This window comes from Heptranchias perlo, chromosome 24 (assembly GCF_035084215.1).
Source record: "Heptranchias perlo isolate sHepPer1 chromosome 24, sHepPer1.hap1, whole genome shotgun sequence".
Lineage (NCBI taxonomy): Eukaryota > Metazoa > Chordata > Chondrichthyes > Hexanchiformes > Hexanchidae > Heptranchias > Heptranchias perlo.
Genome location: NC_090348.1, coordinates 38,009,701 through 38,031,324, shown reverse-complemented (window position 1 = coordinate 38,031,324; position 21,624 = coordinate 38,009,701). Strand labels below are relative to the sequence as shown.

The window sequence follows — 21,624 nt, the reverse complement described above, 5'->3', positions numbered from 1 at the left end:
AAGCATCAGCCATCAATATAATAATTGATGTCTTTAAAAAAGCCCATGTAATGATAGTATGTGTGTATTGCAGGGGTTGGTGTGTTCTAAGAGGTGCAGGGTGGAGTACCACAGCCAAGAGAAAAACATGCAAGCCCATTTTTTGAACTTCCTTCAACATTTCATAAGCCAAACAGTCATGCAAAAGCAGGACATGTGATTTCAGAGACGTTTTTGTGGTGCCAGAAAATAATTTGAGCTGATTACTGGGAGAATTGACACAGAAAGAGTTGGCAACTTTCATGTTGGCTCCTCCTCTCTATCTCTGAATACAGTTCATTATTTGGAAACAGCACACTTTGAAACCTTATAGGTAATTTACATAGGAGCCAGGCCATGATTAGAAATATTGAACCCTTCCTGTCTTGGTGCTGTACCTGGTGTGGTACTGTGCCACAGAGAGCAGGTTCTAAGGCTATCTATGCTGAGTTCGTTGATCTCAATCAGAGTAGCAGAAGAGTTCCAAATTAGTTACAACACCACAGAGCTAAGGATGGGAAATCAACCAGCGTTTCCGCTTCTGATTCAAAGCAGAGGAAGATAGAGGATATTGATGGAGAACAGGGCAAAGAGCCAGCACAGACATGATGGGCTAAAAGGCCTCCTTCTGTGTTGTAAACTTATGTGAATCTCAACTGTAAACATCTATCTGGTGACCCCTTGCTGGAAAGTTTATCTACATGGACAATGACTCAGATTATTTTGTGATGCCCACAATGGTTCAACAGCATTGTCAGGACACAGTGCCTGGGCTGACATATGCAGAATGGCATATGGGAGATGGCAAAATCTACTGGTGGTTTGATCCTGCCAGAAGCAATGTGACGCAAGTTTAGGGGGTAAGAATGGGTGGGTTGGGGGCGGATGGGAGTAAAATACTCTGTTTTCAGAGCAGGGCGACGTCCCGGCTCCAACAGGCCTGCTTCTGGGTTTAACCCAGGCAGATTTGTCTGCGTGTGGAGAGCAGACACCAGGAAGTCCCGCCCCCACTTGAATCCGGCAGGCCGATAGTTAAAAGGGCAATGTATCTCACTGAGCTACTCGAAGTACTTAATATTTTGTCTATTGGAATAATCAAACAAATTTAACCTTACCTGTTCAGGTTTCCCATCGCTTCCCATTCACGATAGGTGAAAGCAGGCGGGAAAGGCTGGATCCATGAGGTGAGTCCTTTATTGCATTGCTTGTGGGCCCGGAGGAGCAGGAGTGCTTCAACCAGGCCCAACAAGCTCACCTGGCCGACAGTACCCCTGCGATCGACCAACCCCACCCCACCCCCACCCCTCCATTGGTGGACCCCACCTACCTCCGACCCTTCACCCGACCTCCAGCGACCTCCGATCTTCTTCTCAGCCCCCGGATCTTGTTCTCATACCCCCCAATCTCTTCCTCAGCCCCCGATCTCTTCCTCCGCCCGCCGATCTCTTCCTCCACCCCCCACCCTGATCTCTTCCTCAACCTCGCCCCCGATCTTCTCCCAGTCCCCCACCCTGATCTTCTCCCTGGCCCATGATCCCTCCCTCCCTCCCTCTGAGCAATCAGGCTGGCTGCCGGGTGTGAAATCCAGACGTGCCATTGATTGGCCTCATTACTGCCCACTTACCTCGGGGGAAGCAATTTAACAGGGCAAAATGGGCTTCTGCCCAATTTTCCTGCCACAAAAATTTTTCTGCGCTGTTTTTACACCACTAGTACATTAAAAATGGCAAGGAAATTCACCCTCTTTATTTTGTAGTTTTCTTAGCAGTCTCTTCAATCTTCTCACATTGTTTTCCCCACTGCTCCAGACAGTAATTACTTATGCTCGGGTACAGATTGTAAAACATCAGCTGCCCTGCGTTCTCGATGTGTGAGTGTTGGCAGCCCATTTGACTAGAGGAGGGTATATGCCATTAGAGACGAGCCCAACACTGTCCTCAACACACATGCACAATCCAGCAAGGGTCACTGCATGATGACAGGTCATTTTGCCCAGATGATTTTGCCTTTCCCCAACTCAGGGACATTAACGTCAATTTCTGGTGTCAGCTGTGGCTCAGTGATAGCACTCTCACCATCCCGAATCAGAAGGTTGTGCGTTCAAATCCCACTCCAGAAACTTGAGCACAAAATCTAGGCTGATACTTCAGTGCAGCACTGAGGGAGTGCTGTACAGTCGGAGGTGCCTCCTTTCAGATGAGATGTTAAACCACCTCTCAGGTGGACGCAAAAGATCACATGGCACTATTTGAAGAAGAGCAGGGGAGTTCCTGTATCCTGGCCAATATTTATCCCTTCAACCAACATTACTAAAACAGACGATCTGGTCATTATCTTGTTACTGTTTGCAGGACCTTGCTGTGCACAAATTAGCTGTCATGTTTCCTACATTACAACAGTGACTACACTTCGAAAGTACTTCATTGGCCGTAAAGCGCGTTAGGATGTCCTAAGATCATGAAAGGCGCTATGTAAATGCAAGTTTTTCTTTGTTTCTTATTGTAGCTTCTCACCATTGCCCTGACTGATATTAATTGGCTCATCACAGACCAAGGATTGTACCCGGACTTCCTGATCTGTCTAGCTCACTACCACACAAGCAGAACATCGAATCATTAATAATATATGGCTTAAAAGTTATGATAATGAGGGCGAATCTCAAGCTACTGTCAGAACTTTGAGATCTGATATGGCATTGTATCTTTGCCAGCCCTTTTTACTATTTACAATATAGACATCACACAGTGTTTACATTTGCTATTAAAACTGGTTTGAGTTGGTTACTGGATCTGACCGTCCTTTCTCCTGTGGTGTTGTCCTTCAACCATCGGAAATTAATTACATTGATGATAGGGTAAAACAAACAAGAGAAATGCCACATTCGAAGGTGTTCAGAATCACATGACCGGTATTACAATGATAATCATTTCTTTACTCGTGGTAGCAGACAGCAGTAAAATTAGGCACTTATATTATGTGGAAGACATTGAAGAAGTTGAACTGGGCGTATTTTGTGAGCGTTAATTATTAGGTCCTCCCCATGACTGATGTAAGCCAGGATTCCTGGAGCGTGCTTTCGGCTAAGGAAAATCTGTGAACGGATTCCAATGTGTAGCTCTGGTTTATCTCAGTCATGAAAAGAACTTTATAATTCATGCTTGTGAAAGTTTTTATACAATTTCTCTCTTTGTGATTCCAGCCAAACATTGCCCAATTGTACCAGTTGTTTTTTAATTAAATTTTCTTCACTTATTTTTTCCTTTCCTAAAGGCAATGAATCATGTTGAGGTTCAGTTCTCTCACCCAAGTGATACTCAATAGATATGTCATTTGTGGTAAGTGACATTAAGAGCATGTGCTTAGTTCAGCATTTTATTAAAATGCAAAGCAAGGTAGAGGCAACCCAGCAGCCCAGACACTTCAGTGCTGAGTTCCCAAGTAGATGTCAAGTCCCAGAGGAAACCATGAATGGAACTTGTTCAACTCAGCCGTATGAATTTTAGCCATCTTCAGCTTAATTTCTCGATAGACTTTTGCATATTATGAAGTGTTTCAACTAGGCAGAGAAAGAGCACTTGTTCTAGAAAGAGAGCTTTGAGGTAAAAGGAGTGATTGCACTAGAAGGAGTGCTTGATCTAGATGGAGTGCTTGAGCCAAAATTATTGCTTGAAGGAGTGTTTGAGCTCAAAGGAACAACTGAGCTAAGGGTGCTTGGGCTGGGATCAGTACAACGAAGGGAGAGTCGGGAATAGAAAGAAAGAAAGAAAGTGAGAAGGAAATACTTGCATTTATATAGCGCCTTTCACGACCTCAGGACGTCCCAAATTGCTTTACAGCCAATGAAGTACTTTTTTGCAGTGTAGTCACTGTTGTAATGTAGGAAAAGCAGCAGCCAATTTGTTCACAGCAAGCTACCACAAACAGCAATGTGATAATGACCTGATCATCTGTTTTAGTGATGTTGGTTGAGGGATAAATGTTGGCCAAGACAGCGGTGAGAATTCCCCTTCTCTTCTTCGAAATAGTGCCATGGGATCTTTTACGTGCACCTGACAAGGCAGACGGGCCTCCTTCGAAAGAAGGCACCTCTGACAGCGCAGCACTCCCTCAGTACTGCACTGGAGTATCAGCCTGGATTTTGTGCTTAAGTCCTTGGAGTGGGACTTGAACCCACAACTCTCTGACTCAGAGGTGAGAGTGCTACCCACTGAGGCACAGCTGACATCTGTAGGAGAAAATGGCTATGGTGTCGATTTTAACCCTACCCGCCTGGTGGGTGGGCAGTTAAAAATGAGTAGGTTATTTACCCGTTTGAAACTCACACTATTTCCTATTTTAACCTGCAGGGCTCTTGGCCTCAGTGGGCGTATTACGTCAAAAGGTCCCCAATTGCATTTTCACTGGGGCCTGAGCAGGGATGCCGCTGTGGCTTTCCCATCAGTGTGAAGCAGGTCGGCAGCTGGTGGCAAGGATGAAGGGTCCCTCCAGATAAGTCAAACTTTTTCTTTGTGGACTCAGGAGAAGCAGGAGTACTACTCTGAACCCCACAAGGAAAGATGCAGCCCGCCCCCCACCGTCCCAGACTTCCCTCCCGCAAGACCCTCCTGAAACTCCCCCCTCCCTGCCACTTACCTGGAAGCCAGCAGGGCCACCCAATCTTCGCTTGCTGGCAGCCACTCTGTGCCCTCTTCATGCCCATTCTGGGCGGGTAGTGGATAGGGTTGCCAACTCTGGTTGGACGTATTCCTGGAGGTTTCATCACATGACCTCCCGCCTCCAGCCCTCCCGCCCAGTCAAACAGCCTTTTTTTTCCAGTCGCCAATATTTTTATAACTAATAGATAAAAGTGCTCAAAGAAAATGATAAAAACACAATCTTTTTCATGCCCCTATGATATTTCTCCTGAGTTTTGCTCACAGCTGTGTCCTAGAGATTAATCTTTTGTTCCTGGAGATTCCAGGACAATCCTGGGGGGAGTTAGCAACTCTAGTAGTGGACCAGTGGCATTTAAATGACGAGATAAAATAAGGCCAGCGAATGTGTTTTGCACCCAACCGAAACCCATTGGGTTAAAATCGACCCCTATACATTCGTCTGCATTACAATCCAATGTTATTTACGGCCGATTTGGTGATGAAAGCCTACGACAGAGATTAGTAGGAGTTATAATGCACAAGTTATGTTGATCTAATAAAAAATAGTGTCAGCTTCTCATGACCACCTGCATTTATCTCTGTCTCAGTCTTGCATAGACCATCTCAAACACGGCTTCCACATGCAGTTTCTACAGCTGTTACGTTGAACAGACAGAAAAGTTGTGTGATGTTTCAAAATGCGCATTAATATGCTGCTCTAATATAAAAGGTTTCATTGCTCTTCATTTCTGCCGTGCCATTTATAGTAACCAGGCTTGTCACTGTGACAGTTGACACCTCTGGCTGTTTGTTATCTCTAAGGCAGCTTCAGCGGAACTACTGGGCAGGTACGTACAGCTGCTGCAGCTGTTTGTTTGCACAAACTGACAGAAACTACTGTCCCATTCATACCCACTTGGCACTGCCTTAAACCCGTACAACCCTTGCGTTACTCATTTCACGAATGCTGATTAAAATAAAGAGATTTTGAGTTAAAATTGTACCATAAAATGATATGAAGATTATATATATTAGAAAAAAAACTTTTACTTACTTATTAGGTGTTCTCGCTGATGAAACTTCGATGGAAGCCAATATAATCTTCACTGCAATAAAATAAAATTCAAAAAAATTGGAACAACTCCCACTTTAGCGGAATGTAAAAAAGCTAGATTTTTCCTTAGGCACTGATTTAGGAAACAAAGAGCCTGATTGTTCCTTTCCTGGGCTGCAGGTGTAAACTTGGGCACAAAGTCAGCACCATTATGTTACATTTAAGTTCGATACTTGGTACAGATCGCTGCCAGCTCGGTGGCCATGTTTGTTGCTGGAGCGGGGATGAATGGCCATAGGGAACCCCTGAAGCATGAAGTGGCCCTAAACCTGTTTTCTCCTTCCTCCTCCGCCCCCAAACTAACAGAATTTTTTTTTTCCTTTGTCAGAAGAATGAATTTGAAGTGTCTGGGAGATAAAGTAATGTCAGATAGTTTTTGAACATTGGGACTGGCAGGATAGAACGCAATGCTCTTTTTTGCTCCTGTGCATTTCTTTGTTCCTCAGGAAGAGGTCAAGTAATTCTTGACCCAGTGAGGACTGGAGTGTGCGGGGGTCATTTTGAGTTTAGACAACAGTGTAAAACGGTCAATATTACACCAGCCGCCTGTTATGCATCTCTCCCAATTTTCATTTCCATTGAAGTCAAATTGAAATGAAAATCGGGGGAGGTGTAGGTGGCTGATCCAATTTCACCTGTCTTAAGCTATCACCAAAGGATAAAATGACCCCCTGTTATTTATAAGAGGGTTATCATGTACTTCCCAAAAAATTTCCACTGTTCCCTCAACTCAACTAAAACAGACCTCTATGGGACACACAAAGCAGTCAGGACAATTTCAACCCTGCCCGCCCGGTGGAAACCGAGAGGGTGGCCAGTTAAAATCACCCAAGTTGCTTACCGGCTCTGGAGCAGCCAGGAGCTGACAGGTTCCAATGTTCCCCTGCTCCCCTGAGCAGGCAGCAAGGACACCAGTCTGAAGCCGTCAAGGTCCTTTTTAACATACGCATGTCAGGTCCTGATGATGTCATCAGGACGCGACTGCAATTTTTGCCAGACGGCCGGAGCAGGAAGTGGCAGTATGTTTCTTGCCAGGCTGGCTCAGTCGCGAAGAGGAGCAGGGCCAGAAGAGGCACAAAAAAATACATTTTCAAATTTAGTCTTTACTTTCCTTGTTTCGGCTCCTCCAGGCCTCACAAGGCAAGCTTGCCGCTAACTCACCCCCTCCGATCGCGGGACCCCTGCAAAAACAGCCCAGCAGCCAATTCCGCCACTTACCTCCTGTCAGCGGGCAGCCAAGATTTTCCACAACTTCCCACCGACTTCCTGCCTGGTACGGGTGGTAATTTGACCGGCGGGATTTAAATGAGGCTCTAGCGTTAAAATACCGCAGGCCTCATTTCTGGAGCTGTGGTGTGAGTTTGATGAGGCGAGCACGTAGTTAAAATAGGGGCCAGCCTCATGCAGCACATCCACCCCGACTGGTCTGTCCCACATTGACCAACAGTTTAAATCACTGAAAAATATGAAGCCCAACTACATGATCCAGCCTTTTCTTTCATGATTACCTTGCAGGAAATTCCCTTTTGCATCTGATGGGGACAGAAGCTCCAAATTTCTCACCTATTCTGCTTATGTGTCATTGAGAATGAAGCCAAATTTGACAAACATGGACAAGTCTAGAAAACATGTGCTTGTCCACTACCCTGAGTCTGCACGGATGTTGGATTTATGGAGGAATGAAAGATTGCACAACTAAATTACTATAGTCACTGCATTGTATGTGGAGCTTCAACAGCCCAAATGTGTTCTCAGACAATGTATGCTCAGTCTGAATGCTTAATCTTTGCCTGCAGTGCTAAAGGGAATAGAAAGTGCCAGACAGGCCTCGCTATGGTCTGGCATTAGTCCAGCTTGTTTTTTTTTTGGTTTTGACCTTAAGGCTTGAGGTTCTTGCTTCTTTCGCCAACTGGAAGAACAGGACAGACGGGACAGCACTACATCCGTGAAAATAATGGAGATAAATTCATTCTTTTCAGAAGACAAAAGCAACTGGAACCTCTTAGCATGAGTCCCATAAAACTGTAGATTGATTGTTAGCAATGTGGTAGAGATTGGAGGAGGAAAAAAGGGACCTATTCAGCCTATAGCATCTTTGCTTCCCCCATCTGTGCTTACCAGGTCCCCAAAAAGAAGATGGAATGATTTGCTTGTGAGACTGGCATCCACAAACATCACAGATGTGTCCTGACTCGCACCAAGTACCACTCATCCATCACCCCTGTGCTCACTGACCTACATTGGCTCCCGGTCTTGCAACACCTCGATTTTAAAATTCACATCCTCATGTTCAAATCCCTCCATGGCAACTCTATGAGAACTCTGCATTCCTCCAACTCTAGCCTCTTGTGCATCGCCCACTTCCTCCACCCCACCATTGGCGGCTGTACCTTCAAGGCCCTAAGCTCTGGAATTCCCTGCCTAAACCTCTCCGCCTCTCCACCGCTGTCTCCTCCTTTAAGAGGCTCCTTAAAACCTACCTCTTTGAGCAAGCTTTTGGCCACCTGTCCTAATGTCGCCTTCTTTGGTTCGGCGTCAGTTTTTGACAGATCATGCTCCTGTGAAGCAACTTGGGACATTTTATTGCATTAAAGGCGCTACATATATATATATATATATATATATACACACACATGTATGTAGTTGTTGTTGTTGTTGTTGTATTCCGAAAACTTGTCAACACCTGGGTTTAATGAAGAGCCTGTCAATCCTTCTCAATTAAAAAAAAATGTCATAGCAGTTTGCACCCCAAATGCACTGCCCTGTGAAAAGAGTTTATAATGACAATTTCCAGCCGCTTCGATTGCCAATCATAGTCTCTGAGGAGGAAGGTATCAAGTGAAGGCCAGATATTTTCCCTCAGGAAGGTAGGGAACATCGGAGGCTGAGGCATTCAGACTTTCTCTTATTTACCTCAGTGTAGCCAACCCAAGGGCACCATTGCCAGAAGCCTGGAACCAAGCTATCCATCCTCTTTGGTTCGGGTAAATAGTGCATGTTGTGAAGATACCTAAAGAGGAGTATTAAACACTGTTTTCTCCAATAATATCTGAGCCTTATTTTAAAAATTGAGGCGGCCGAACATGATTTTCGCACTAAATGTTAGGCAGGGATCACAAAAGAGCCATCATTAAAATTACTTATACTTACTACTTGTACTAAAAATACTGTACTGGGCTTGCTAAGGCAAAATGCAGCAGAAGAATTGTACATTTGATCATGTTTCCTCATTTAATATTATTAAATATGCTTCTCGGTAAGTGGCCAGAATCTCATATCTTACAATGTTTACGAGAACTTAAAATATTTTCTTAGAATTCATAATGAGACTCCTATTTGTTATGTGAATTCCAGGAAATGTTAACCTGACAGTAAAACAATAATTTTTAAGAAAAAGCCCGTGTGAAATCCAGATTAAATATTTGCTTTTCAAGTCCAGGACTGGCCTAGATATCAAACCTGAGTAAATTCTATGCCTAACTGAGTGAACTGTGTTTTTCTCATGACAAAATGTATTTACCACTAAACAGTAGATAGTATAAGAATGCACAAAGCTGCTTGTATTACAGGACTGGCAACATTCCAAAGGTACTCTGTTACAATACTGGCAGAGTATCTACAAGTACTCCATGAAAATCTTGGAAAGGTGTCAAAAAGTACTTAAATCAGAGGAGGATCAATCATCCTATCAAATACTGATACTGATAATAAAACTGTATTTTTCAAGGAGAGTGATAGAATGCTCTCCATTTTCCTGGATAAGTGCAGCTGTAACAACACTCAAGCAGCTCAACACTACCCAGGACAAAGCAATCTGCTTGATTGGCACCTCATCCACTAGCCTAAACATCCAACCCGTCCATCACCGGTGTACCGTGACTGCAGTGTGTACTATCTACAGGAGGCACAGCAGAAATTCACCAAGGCTTCCCCACAGCACCTCCCGAACCCGCAACCTCCGCCATCTAGAAGGATAAAGGCAGCAGGTGCATGGGAATCCCATCATCTCCAAGTGTTTCCCTCCAAGTCAAACACCACCCCGACTTGGACAAATATTGCCGTTTTTCCAATATCGCCGGGCCAAAATCCTGGAACTCCCTACTTAACAGCACTGTTGGAGTACCTTCACCACATGGACTGCAGCAGTTCAAGAAGAAGGCCCATCACCTTCTCAGGGCAATTAAAGATGGGCAATAAATGCAACGCCCATGTGCCTAGAATGAATAAAGAAAAAATTGGCATTCATTTTAGCATTTTTGCTTACCATCTCTAATCTAAGGTGACTCTATCTAAGCATGTGGTTCCCTGTGCTAGAAGTTCACTCATAAAAAGAATTACAAGTGTTATTTCAAAACACAGCAGGCAAGAGGCGCAGTGTTTTTTTTTAGCACTACGTCTTGGCTGATGTGGTGCGCAAATCAATTTAAAAGGTGATGCTACATGATGTGTAACTATCTCACAGATTCGACACTGTGGTCAGCTGAAAGATATGAAGAAAATGTGCTGCTGGTTTTGTTTCACATTATAAATGATGTAAGGGTAAGGCAGGTAAGAATCCAGCCGAAAATCCCAAGTGCAAACTTTAGTCTGTACTTCAGTTAATATCCCCAAGTGTAGCAGTTGGGAAGCTACGGTTGCCTCAGCACCCCTGCACTGGGGAAAGGAGAAATCAAGGCTGGTTCCTGCTCCTGTTTGCTGTGCATAAAAGCCTGCTGGAAAGTGCACGTCCTAGTGTTGGGCAAGGATGGGGTCAGCTATGAGGCCCCAAGAGGCACTATGGGGGTTACATTGGATAACCCCCGAAAACGGGCGCTGGGTTCACGGTACGTGATTAATCTGCGCTCGTTCATTGCAATGCAGGCAGCACGTAACATTTGTGCTGCCTGATGACTAAAATGATTGCTGCGTGCAGCCAGCACTACCTGCGCTGTTGATTGGCTGCATACATCAGCCGGGGGCCCTGATATTGGAAGTGACTAGTACTACTTAAAGTCAGCTTGCACCTTTTAAAGGGGAGTTGCACTGTAGCTGTAGGAATGGTGTGAGAAGTGATTCCGGGGCTCTGAGAATTGAAAGGAAGGCTGCGCCTGCGATAGAGCGTGCATCAAGGTTCTCGGATGATGCACTACAGGTCTTGATGGAAGAGCTGGACCAAAGGAGGGGCTTCCTATATCCGCAGTGGGGGCAGGAGGCCCTCCAGACATATGCTCAAAAGGCAGTAGGAGGAAGTAGCAGACGAGGTCAATGCCAGGACCACAGCGCCAAGAACATGGATGTAGTGCAGGAAGAAGTTCAATGATTTGACACGAGTGGTCAAGGTGAGTCAATTCAACTTTCAAGCGGCATCTCCTACCAACAGCACCACCAGCCTCATCCACTGCTCCACGCACTACACTCCCCATCACCCACCTACCAACAAACTCTTTCAATCAGTACTCAATGCTTCAAATCAGATGCTTTGTCTCACCCTCACATATTACAACTGTTGCAAGCCGCATAGCCACAACTCACGGGTCACACACACTGGCAGTTATTCCATCATTACAGCCACATCACCTAAACAACTTGCAGGACATTCACTGAAACACTTCCCTCTTTCTTGGATGAGAAGGTGGCACATAACTGTAGGCAGCAAGAAATAAATGGAAGAGGACAGGCACGCCTACATGTCCTAACTCCCATGGAGGAGACAGTGCTGGCCATCATTGGAAGGGCCATCACTGAGGCCGTGGCCACCGGCAGGGCTGGAGGGATCGATGATGAGGGTCTCTGCATAAGTAATTCCCCTTCTCGCTTTCCACTTCTCCTTCACCCTGCAATCATTTTGGACTCACGTGCTGCAGATGTTGTAAGCACACACTTAATTTCTCCTCTCCCCTCACCACAACTCAACCCATGACCCTTTGTCATTTCAGATACCCAAGAACTGGAACCTGCCCAGTCAGACGAGGCAGAGGAAGATGACAGTGATGATGAAGACACACCGTCACTCGATCTTACACTCGCAGCCACCAGCTCAGAGACTGACACTGCGCGTAGTTTAGAGGCTAGGATAGAGGAGGGATCTGCACATGGTGAGATACTGGGCACAAGTGTGCAGGAGCCTGGGCGGGGGGAACAGATACCACAGGTGCCAGCTCGTCGGAGGTCGAGGTCGCACACCAGTTCTGGTGCCGAAGATTCAGATGGTGACTTCTATGGGCCAGGCTAAAGAAGAAGCCTGATGGGCATACACAACCAAATGCATGGTGCAATGGAAAGCCTGCCAGGAAGCCTGCGCAAGGGGCATGGAGGAGTCCAGCTCCAATTTGGCACAGGGCTTTGCGCAAAGCTTGAAGCCCATCCTTTCCCATATGGAATGGGTGGTCATCTCCATCAGCACACCTGTGGAACCTACCATGATACAGTGTCTGATGACCGATGTCACAGCTTTCGTTGCAGCACAAACATCTGCTGTCAAAGGTCTGACTGTTGTATTTGGAGCTCAGACTGCTGCCTTACAAGCTCAGATTGCTACCATCATGGCTCTGGGTACCTTTGTTGAAAGGGGCTTCCAGGGCGTCACAGCGATCCAGCAATCTGTTCTCCAACAGATCACCAGGATTGCTGAGGTGCTGCCCCGGGAGAGTGGCAGTGGCTCCATGGAAGAGGAACCAGCTGTCCTCTCTCAGGATGACAGCATTCCTGCTCCCACCCCTGCCACTCCGCCAGTGCCCTTGCAATTGCCCGTCGGCCAGCCGGCCCAGACTGCTGCACAGATAGTGTAGTCTGAAGCCCGGCCCCTCGGCCCAGAGCTGCTTGAGGTTGTCCTCCAAGGCCATCTGCAGTCTCCTCAATTGAAGGTCAGCAGCCTTCCACCACCCATGTTCCAGGCAGTGGGGATGCATTTTATAGGAACACTAAGAAAGGTAAAGGCACACAAATGACAGGCACTGAGGGAATGCACAAGGGTGAATAGTCTCATTTTGTTTGAATCTGGATGAAAAATAGGTGGCACGGAGGACTGCCACAGGATGAAGGAATCAAGAGTGCTGCCAGGATAGCGGACATCGACTTGCATGATGCGTTGCGTGTGGTCGCACACCAGCTGCACATTGAGGGAGTGGAATGCCTTTCTATTCATGAATATGGCCAAGTTCAGCTGTGGAGTACGCATGGCAGAGCTGTAAAAAATTAAGCGCCATGGTTACCTTGACAGCCACAGGCAATGCTGTCCTTTCCCTGCTTTGAGGCTGCAGTTGTAGCTGCAGCAGTTAACAAATTTCAGTCACAACCTCTTTAGTAAACCGCAGCTGTCTGATGGACTGGTCGTCACTGAAATTGAGGTAAGAGAATTGGTCCCTGAAGACCCTCGTTGGATATGGCCTCCTGCTGAGTGCCCTGATCCTCCTCTTCCTCCTCCCTCACCTAACAGCAATGTCCTGCTCTATGTGGCCTCTCTTCATTCTCCCAGTCATGTTCAATTCCCAGAGGAAGCCCTAGCAGGCCACCCATGTCTGGAAGCAACTTTTATCAGTACAATATTTTAAATGCCACTAACTGTACTGCAAGACCAGCCAAACCACTCTATAGAATATTGCAACTTTAGCCAAGTATAGGAAACTTCCAAAAACACGTACAATTGCACCAGCAGCCAGAATAAATAATCCAGCAACTAACCTGTAACTCTTGCATGATCTGATTAAATGTAAGGAATCTTACAACACCAGGTTATAGTCCAACAGTTTTATTTGAAAATCACAAGCTTTCGGAGCTTACCTCCGAAAGCTTGTGATTTTCAAATAAAACTGTTGGACTATAACCTGGTGTTGTAAGGTTCCTTACATTTGTCCACCCCAGTCCATCACCGGCATCTCCACATCATGGCTACGATCTGATTAAATAGCACTGGTGGGGGGGTCCTTCATGCCGTTTAAGTTCTGTTCAGCTGCGTGAGATTAAGAGAGTGTGTTGGCTGGAGCATGGAGTTCCAAAATAGCAGCGGTCCCTTTAAATCAGCGTTGCACACTGATTCACATCATAATCTCCCTACTCTACGTGCTGCCGGCGTTCATTAGGTGCGCGTGAGCAAACGCCTTTACCAAGATGGTGTCCTGTGCATTTCACATCAGAAGTGCACACACGCATCTCGGACGCCATTTTCGGGGCTTAGGTGTCTGCGTAACACCTACAAAACGGGCGCTACATGGTCCAATTGCGCCCCCTATGTCCACTAGCACTTCAGGTCCCATGTGAATAAGGACTACCCGGGCAAAGTACAGAACCGTATCCCAAGATTTAGGGGTCATAAATATAAGATAGTCACTAATAAATCCAGTAAGAAATTCAGGAGAAACTTCTTTACCCAGAGAATGGTTAGAATGTGGAACTTACTATCACATGGAGTAGTTGAGGCGAATAGCATAGATGCATTTAAGGGGAAGCTAGATAATTACATGAGGGAGAAAGGAATAAAAGGTTCTGCTGATAGGGTTAGATGCAGTAAGATGGGAGGAGGCTCGTCTGGAGCATAAACCTGTTGGGACAAATGGCCTGTTTCTATGCTATGTAATTTTATGTGATGAATCAGTGCATAAAGGAGCCAAGGGGGGGGGGGGAGAGAATTGAAGAGGAAGGGGGAAAAACTTAGAAATATGAAACATGAATAGTTTTCCTAACCATCTTTCTGATCTTTGTTATGCAAAAGAAAAATAGTTTATATCTTGCGAGGTGGATGTTGCCTCTTTAAACAAAACCTTTGTAGTAGGAACCTCCAGGCAGTTTTTGATAATAATCTTTAGCGATGTTACAAATAGATCTTGAGACATCAGATTATAAATAGGTGTAATTGCTGTGGGACCAGTTATTTCAATGTAGGTGTGCTGCTTGTTGCATCCTGGTTACCACTGCAGCAGAAGTATCTGGGATCTGTGCTATAGGGCAAAGCCAGGATTTTGGGCAAGAGGTGTAAGGAAGAAGCTTACTTTGAAGGGATTTGCTAATAAATCAGCATATTTAACACATTACCATTTTGAGAAAGCAACCTCGATGTGGGAGGAAGGGTATGGCAACAGATCAAATGGTTATTTTTAAAAGAAAAAATGGTGGCATGGAGACTCCTAGAATAAGATGGCGAAGACACTCAATCTGTGTCCCAGTAGTAAGTGACACTCAAATCCACCAACCAAATTTCTTGACGTGTCAAAGCCTTTGTCCCGTTCCACAACCCTATTGACTGCCATTGTAATTCTAAACTGTCTTACTGCAGTCTGTTTCAAGTTACATCTGTTGGAAAATTGCTGAAAAGAGTCAGGGAGAAACAAAATGGAAGCATGTCCATATATGGGCTAAATGGACGACAGTAGTGTGACTGATTGACTGAGGGTGGATGATGTCATGGTCATGTGGATGCCGCAGGGAACTGGGGGTATATAAACAACTGCCTTAAGGAGAAAGGGCAGAACAGGAGTAAAGAACAAATAGACAGACTGTTTCAGACCTAATCACCAGTTCTCTGGAGGATTGTAGTAATATCCATCTTTTGTAGTTACTGCCTTGTTACTGTATGTGACTATTTTTTCTTGGTCATTAAAATTAATGATGCCACCTTAGTGATTGCCTTGTCGAAATGATCTACACCACAAATCAACATTCACTTTAACATTTAACTATTCAACCCCACTCTTTTCATCTTCTGCCCGTGAGAAAACATTCTCCTCCAAATTGCTTACAACAGCATTTTTAAACTCCCAAGCCTAGCCTTTAACCTTCCATTCGTCACAACACTTCTACTACTGTGGATTTGTTCAACTATTCCCTCACTTCATTGTCCCCAGAAAAACTTTCACTGTCTCCTATCCCTATGGTTCTCTTTACGCTCCCTGAAATCTAAGGGCCGCAAACTTGGGCATACCTGGCACACAACTGACTTTGCCATCCATATGGTTTGACCACATCAAGCTCTATTGGGCCTTGCTCTTCACTGCCAAAACTATCTACTACCCTAGCATCATCCTGGAGGGAAAAGATAACCTGAGGCTCCTTCACTGTCCTACTGACTGCCTCCTTAAACCCCACTCATCAGCTCCCACCACCATCACCTCTAACAACAAGTGCAAGGAGCTCATGGATTTCTACGTCACCAAGATCAAGGCCATCCGTGCCTTCGCTGCTTTGTCCGCTTTCTGTTGCTTCTAAAATTTCAATTAGTTAAGCAGGCGAAGTATAATTGTTAATGATGTCCAGGGCAGACAAACACCATTGTATTATTAATGTGTGCCAACTTCTTCAGAACTGTGCACTATCTCAGTAAGACAAAATTATCGGGCTGATATATGTGCACCATGTTAAGATTTGGAAGTCAGACAGTGTACGTTAACTGTACATTAACTTCAATGCAATGAGGCTTCTTATCAGAGAATAGAAGAAACTGTGGAACAAGAAAGACCATTAGATCCAACAGCAATGCACAATCCATTTATAATGTATTCAACTTTGTCTGTCTACAGTAGCCCCAACAACCATATGAAAACAGGGATTGTGGGTTTACGTTCCATTGGGATGAAGTTGATTTTAATGGAAATTGCAGTAGATAGCTCCAATGTAGAGTGAGCACAGGCACTGGCACAGTGGACCTCTTGTGCTGAGGTTTCTTAGGTTCAATGGCAAAAATGTGTAGTAATTTATTAATCTTATTTTGTTTTTAATCGTCGCTTCACACCAACGCCATAGTTGCAGTGTAAATCTGGAGTCAGGGTATGAAACAAAACCACTTCCCACTACCATGTAGTGTAAATGCAACCTCAGCCGAAGTCTGATATTACTATTTGTGAGGTAAAATTGTGGCAGCTGTTTAGGCCTGCCTGCTCATTGAAAGGCCTCAGCTACCGCATTCAAAGACTCCCAAAGTTATCATGACCTTAGGTTGCAGATTGTACAGTCTTGTAATAAATTGGATGGCCAGGTGGTGAAGGATAGAATACTAGAGCCTGGTCTTCAGTTGCTTCCAAGCCTTTATTCACAGAGATCCACATTACACCCACTTGACACCCTAGATGAACTCTCATATAAATGGATACGAGAGTCCACAATTGATACGCATCACCTGAATACAATTAACACTAATTGATATAAATCACATGGATACAATTAACAGTCTGACTGCAACAACTCCAATTTATTGGAATGTTTGCTCTTTAATATTTGGCAAAAAATATTTTTTGTGGCATGACTAAAATTCCTCATGTAAACACATCAATTTTTCAACCAATTCCAACATGGAGATGGACAGTAAGTCTCTTGCCGACATTCCTGAAGATATTTTTGAAGAATTTTGACCTTGTGGCCTTCACGTAAAAGTTTCAATATGAAGATCACATTATTATTAGCCACAAAAAAATAGAATTATTAATAAGATCTCAGATAATTCACATTCTCCAGCCATTTTGAACGTTGACAAATGCCAACATTAACAACATTTAAACTGATGGGTGGAAAATCGCAATGGGCTCCAGTAGGGGGGTGCGTTCATTCTTGCCTGATTTTCCGGTATTTGCTGCAGTAGTGTCAGCCTTGGCTCTGTTGGTAGCACTCTCACCTCTGAGTCAGAAGGTTTGTGGGTTCAAATCCCACTTCTGAGATTTAAGCACAAAATCCAGGCTGACACTTCAGTGCAGTACTGAGGGAAATGCTGGCCCAATGTTAATGGGAAGCCGGGGAGTGTGTAATCAGTTGAAGAACGTGGCAAGGCTGGGGACGTGGAGGCCCTGCCGATCTTAATGGCAGGGCCTCGTTAGAATATTGTTGGGCCACTTCCCACCCAGCAGCGGGCCAAATTGACAGCCTGGCCGGTGGGCGGGAGGGACAGCTAGCGGCTATGGAGGCCGCAGGTGGGGGAGCCGGAAGGGAGCCGATACCAGTCCCCGCTCAAGCCACTGGTTGATATTAAAGATCGGGTCCTGATTACATCATCGGGTCTGATCTGAATATTTAAAACAGGACCCCACTTCCTTGCTGCAGGAGTCCTGCTCACTTGTTTAAACAAGCAGGTTAATATGGGGACGGAAGCGGGATTGGTGGGGGTAACTGACACCTGTTATTTTAACTGCCCCCCTACCTAGTTTCCACCAGGTGGGGGCAGTTAAAATCGGGGCTGCTGTCTTTCGGATGAGATGTTAAACGGCGGCCTGTCTGCCCTCTCAGGTAGACATAAAAGATTCCATGGCACTAATTGAAGATGAGCAGGAGAGTTGTCCCCGGTGTCCTGGTTAATATTTACCCCTCAACCAACATGACTTTAACAGATTATTCAGTCATTATCTAATTGCTGTTTGTGGGACCTTGCTGTGCGCAAATTGGTTGCCGTGTTTCCTACATTACATCAGTGACTACACTTCAAAAAGTACTTTATTAGCTGTAAAGCACTTTGTGACATCCTGTGGTCTTGAAAGGTGCTACAGTCCCCATCGCTTATAGGAGGCACATTAATGTTAACGTGATTGTCCACTATATATGGTGGACGGTAAAACCAAAAAGGTAAGTAACCAACACAAATTGCTGGAAATAATCAGCAAGCCAGGCAGCATCTGTGGAGAAAGAAACAGAGTTAACGTTTCAGGTCGATGACCTTTCGTCAGAACCCGATGAAGGGTCATCGACCTGAAACGTTAACTCTGTTCCTTTCTCCAAAGATGCTGCCTGACTTGCTGGGTATTTCCAGCATTTTCTGATTTTATTTCAGATTTCCAGCATCTGCAGTATTTTGCTTGTGAGGTAAGTAACCAATGTATTTATAAAAAACAGCAAGTCTCACTTAGCAACTGCCTCTCCCAATTGTTTACAGTTGCATCCAGAATCTCACCACTAAGGTAGTCGCACTTTAACGGGTTGCGAACAGCTGTTTGAAGCCTCTTGAAGAGCCGACTTTGGCTGAAATCAGCAGAGCCTTTCAAATAGGCAAGTTCAGGGTGAGTACTTATTGAACTGCCCGAAATAGTCCGCGCGCTTAATACACTATGAGCGGCGCCTTTGTAACTGTTGCCTATGGTAATGACAAACAGTTAGCACCATTTGCCCGAAGCTGCCTGTGTTAAGCATGGACGGTGTAAGTAGTGGGAACGGTTTATAAATACAAGTTCTTTCTTCTCTTCTTTCACTTAGGTAATCCAATAGCCCCAGGAGCAGAAACAGGAAAATAGGCTTTTATATTTTTATATAAAAGAAGAAAAAAATGAGCATATTTTGCAAAAAGTCAGAGTACAGTAACATTCCGCAAACTGAGTTCAGGCACTGTACCCACAGAGCTGCTTTTGAGGGAAGTTTTTCAAAGCAGCCTGTACATTTCTGGCTGTCCCTAGAATGTAGCCTGTCTGAAAATTCCCCAGTGCAATGACAATGCCCCTTTAAACAAGAACATTTTCTTCTTAATTAAATGCTTTAAGGAAATAAAGCACCATCCAGCGTAATCTAACATGACAGCCTTCCCTGTATTTTAACAGGCCTGGAAACGTTTTTATTGGAAATGTGTCTGGAGCTTTTGATACGTTTTTAATGCGGATTTGATAGTTTTCCCAAAGTCAGAATCTGTTAAAAGCCATTTTGCATAGATCTGAGATTTGAGAGTTGTGATGTGAAGATTAGATAAACCGCCCATAAGAGATTTTAATCTACATTTTATTTAAAAGCACTCGTCATTCAAACCACTAAAAGCGCAAGTAGATAATTGCATTCCCTTATTAACTTACAATAAAATAATGACAAACCTTCAGAGAAGCTTCAACGATTCAATGCTGTGCTTTCTTTCGCCCTCTGGTTTTGTTTTGCTCTTCAGGGACTGTTATTGCAGGGCTGGTGCCATTGTGTTAGTGACCTGGTAGCAGATGTCTCCCAGTAAAGTTACTAGTGGGAAGGAAGTGTTGCAGCACCATTAAACAAACATCTCCCTGAATGGCCCAGGCTAGGACTGACAGATGGAATAGAGTCACCCAAGCTCTGTGGAGGATAAACTCTGCGACAGCTTGCCAGCAAAGGAACGCCAACAAGAGTCGTTACTAATTTAACTGTTGACATCCAGAATTGGTTTGTCTGGCAATCACAGGATAATATTTTGAGGGCCCCGTTAACTATTTTGACTTCTGAATCAAATTGCAGGATATATATCAGGTTTGATTGCTTCAGTGGTGTGAGAATAGCTACACACTGAGTTTATTCTGTAATTAATCCCTCGAAGCCAAGGTTCCCATTGAATAGCACAGACTTATCTAAATAATAGTAGTCGGCCAGAGTGAAAAGGGCCTTAATTGAAAAGTGATTAAGAGAAGAAAAACTATTAAGTTTCTGTCTGACTCTTTGGATTTTATTTTTCCCATTATGTACAGCATTAGTTTTCAAACTATTCTGCAAATAACCACACACTCCCAGGACCCTCTGCGACTGATAGCACACTCCCAGAAACTCTCGGAAAATATTGATACTTTCCTAAGATCCCCTGCAAATATTGACACATTCATGGGCATTGCTTGCCCTAACTTCCAAAAAACAATGCCAGCTACCGAAAGGAAAATGGTACTATCATTGCATAAGAGATTTTTATTTGTATGCAACAGCATAAATAATGTTCGAGTAAGTCAACAAATATAGAAAACGCATGATAGTCAGACACAATCTGATGATTCCAGATTCTTTGGGATTCCATGTGGATCTCCAAGAGCCTGCGAACTCTAACTTGATAACCTATGATGTAACGATATTTCTCCATCCACCTGCATCCTCTCTCTAGATGTCCTTGCACCAAGCACCATTCCCAAAAGAGTAGCTGGTAACATGTTTCCAGATTTCTCTGGAGGAAGTGCACAAGACCAGTGCTGCTGACTCATCATCTCATTTTTCTCTCCCTTGCTTTTGAGGAAAGGCCCATCTTCCTTTTGGGAAGTTTTCCTCCAATTAGGTCAGTAACAATCCAGGGTATCTATCCAAACTGAAATGCCAGATTTAGTCAGGAGATGCTAGTGCAAACCAGGTATGTGTCAGTCTGACTGGAATTCAGAAATGGTCTCAGATGGTAACTGTATTTACCATTGCTAATCAGAAAATAAACATTAAGACTCAACATGATTTTGCATTACCTACATTTTCTTAGAGGTTTACGTGTATTGTGCTTAAGCAGCCTAGCCTTCTAGATTTCCTTTTCGTTACACCCAAACATTCTAATAAAGAAAACGAAAGCTAGTTTGGTAGCACAAAAGGTGTGGTGCTCTTAACTTTCATAATGCTTCTTTACATCTCCATATCTTACTGATGTGTTGTAAATCTCACTCTTCTTACATTGTCATGTCTGCTTCCTTACTGAATGTAAGATGAAAAAAAATGAAAGGCAACTTTCGTAACTCATTTCTGTAATTTCTCTGTAAAGTTCCTTTAGGACGGTTTCCCCAATGGTTCAATTCCCATTGTGCAACTGAGGTGTGCAGATCAGGAAGATCCCAGATTCGGTCACCATGTTGGCTAATCTCGGCTAGAACCCATTAAAGGACACTACAGTTGATCCCAGCTCTCTCGAGCTATGAAGATCCTGAATGATGTCCAGCAAATGGACATTGGCTGGGGACAAAATCAGGCTTAGTTGTTATACCCTTGCCCTCTTCCCCATGATTGAATGATCTGAGAAGACAGTGAGGTCAATGTTAACTATTCCCTTCATCTCTTGAAGGTGCTGCCTCATACTGAGGTCTGGTTCTACAGAGACCAGCCAACCCCTGATACGTTGCCCATTCTTCACACAGGAGCCTAAAAGGGAGGAAATTGGAGGAAAAAAGTGATTGGCAGCATTTATAAAAGATCTTTGTAATTTTTTTTTAAAAACATTTGTTGAATCAGTAAATA

General features: G+C 44.4%; 1 long non-coding RNA gene across 1 annotated transcript in view; it reads right to left on the bottom strand.

Moving 5' to 3' along the window:
- The window catches only part of LOC137341877 (uncharacterized), a 51,058-nt gene extending 31,465 nt beyond the window's left edge, over positions 1 to 19,593 (bottom strand). Inside the window, exons 1-2 of the long non-coding RNA XR_010967147.1 lie at positions 19,506 to 19,593; positions 5,707 to 5,758 (exon numbers count right to left, since the gene is read on the bottom strand). This is a non-coding gene — a long non-coding RNA (uncharacterized lncRNA). The remainder of the gene's footprint in view (positions 1 to 5,706; positions 5,759 to 19,505) is intronic.
- Between the last annotated feature and the right edge of the window lie 2,031 nt (positions 19,594 to 21,624).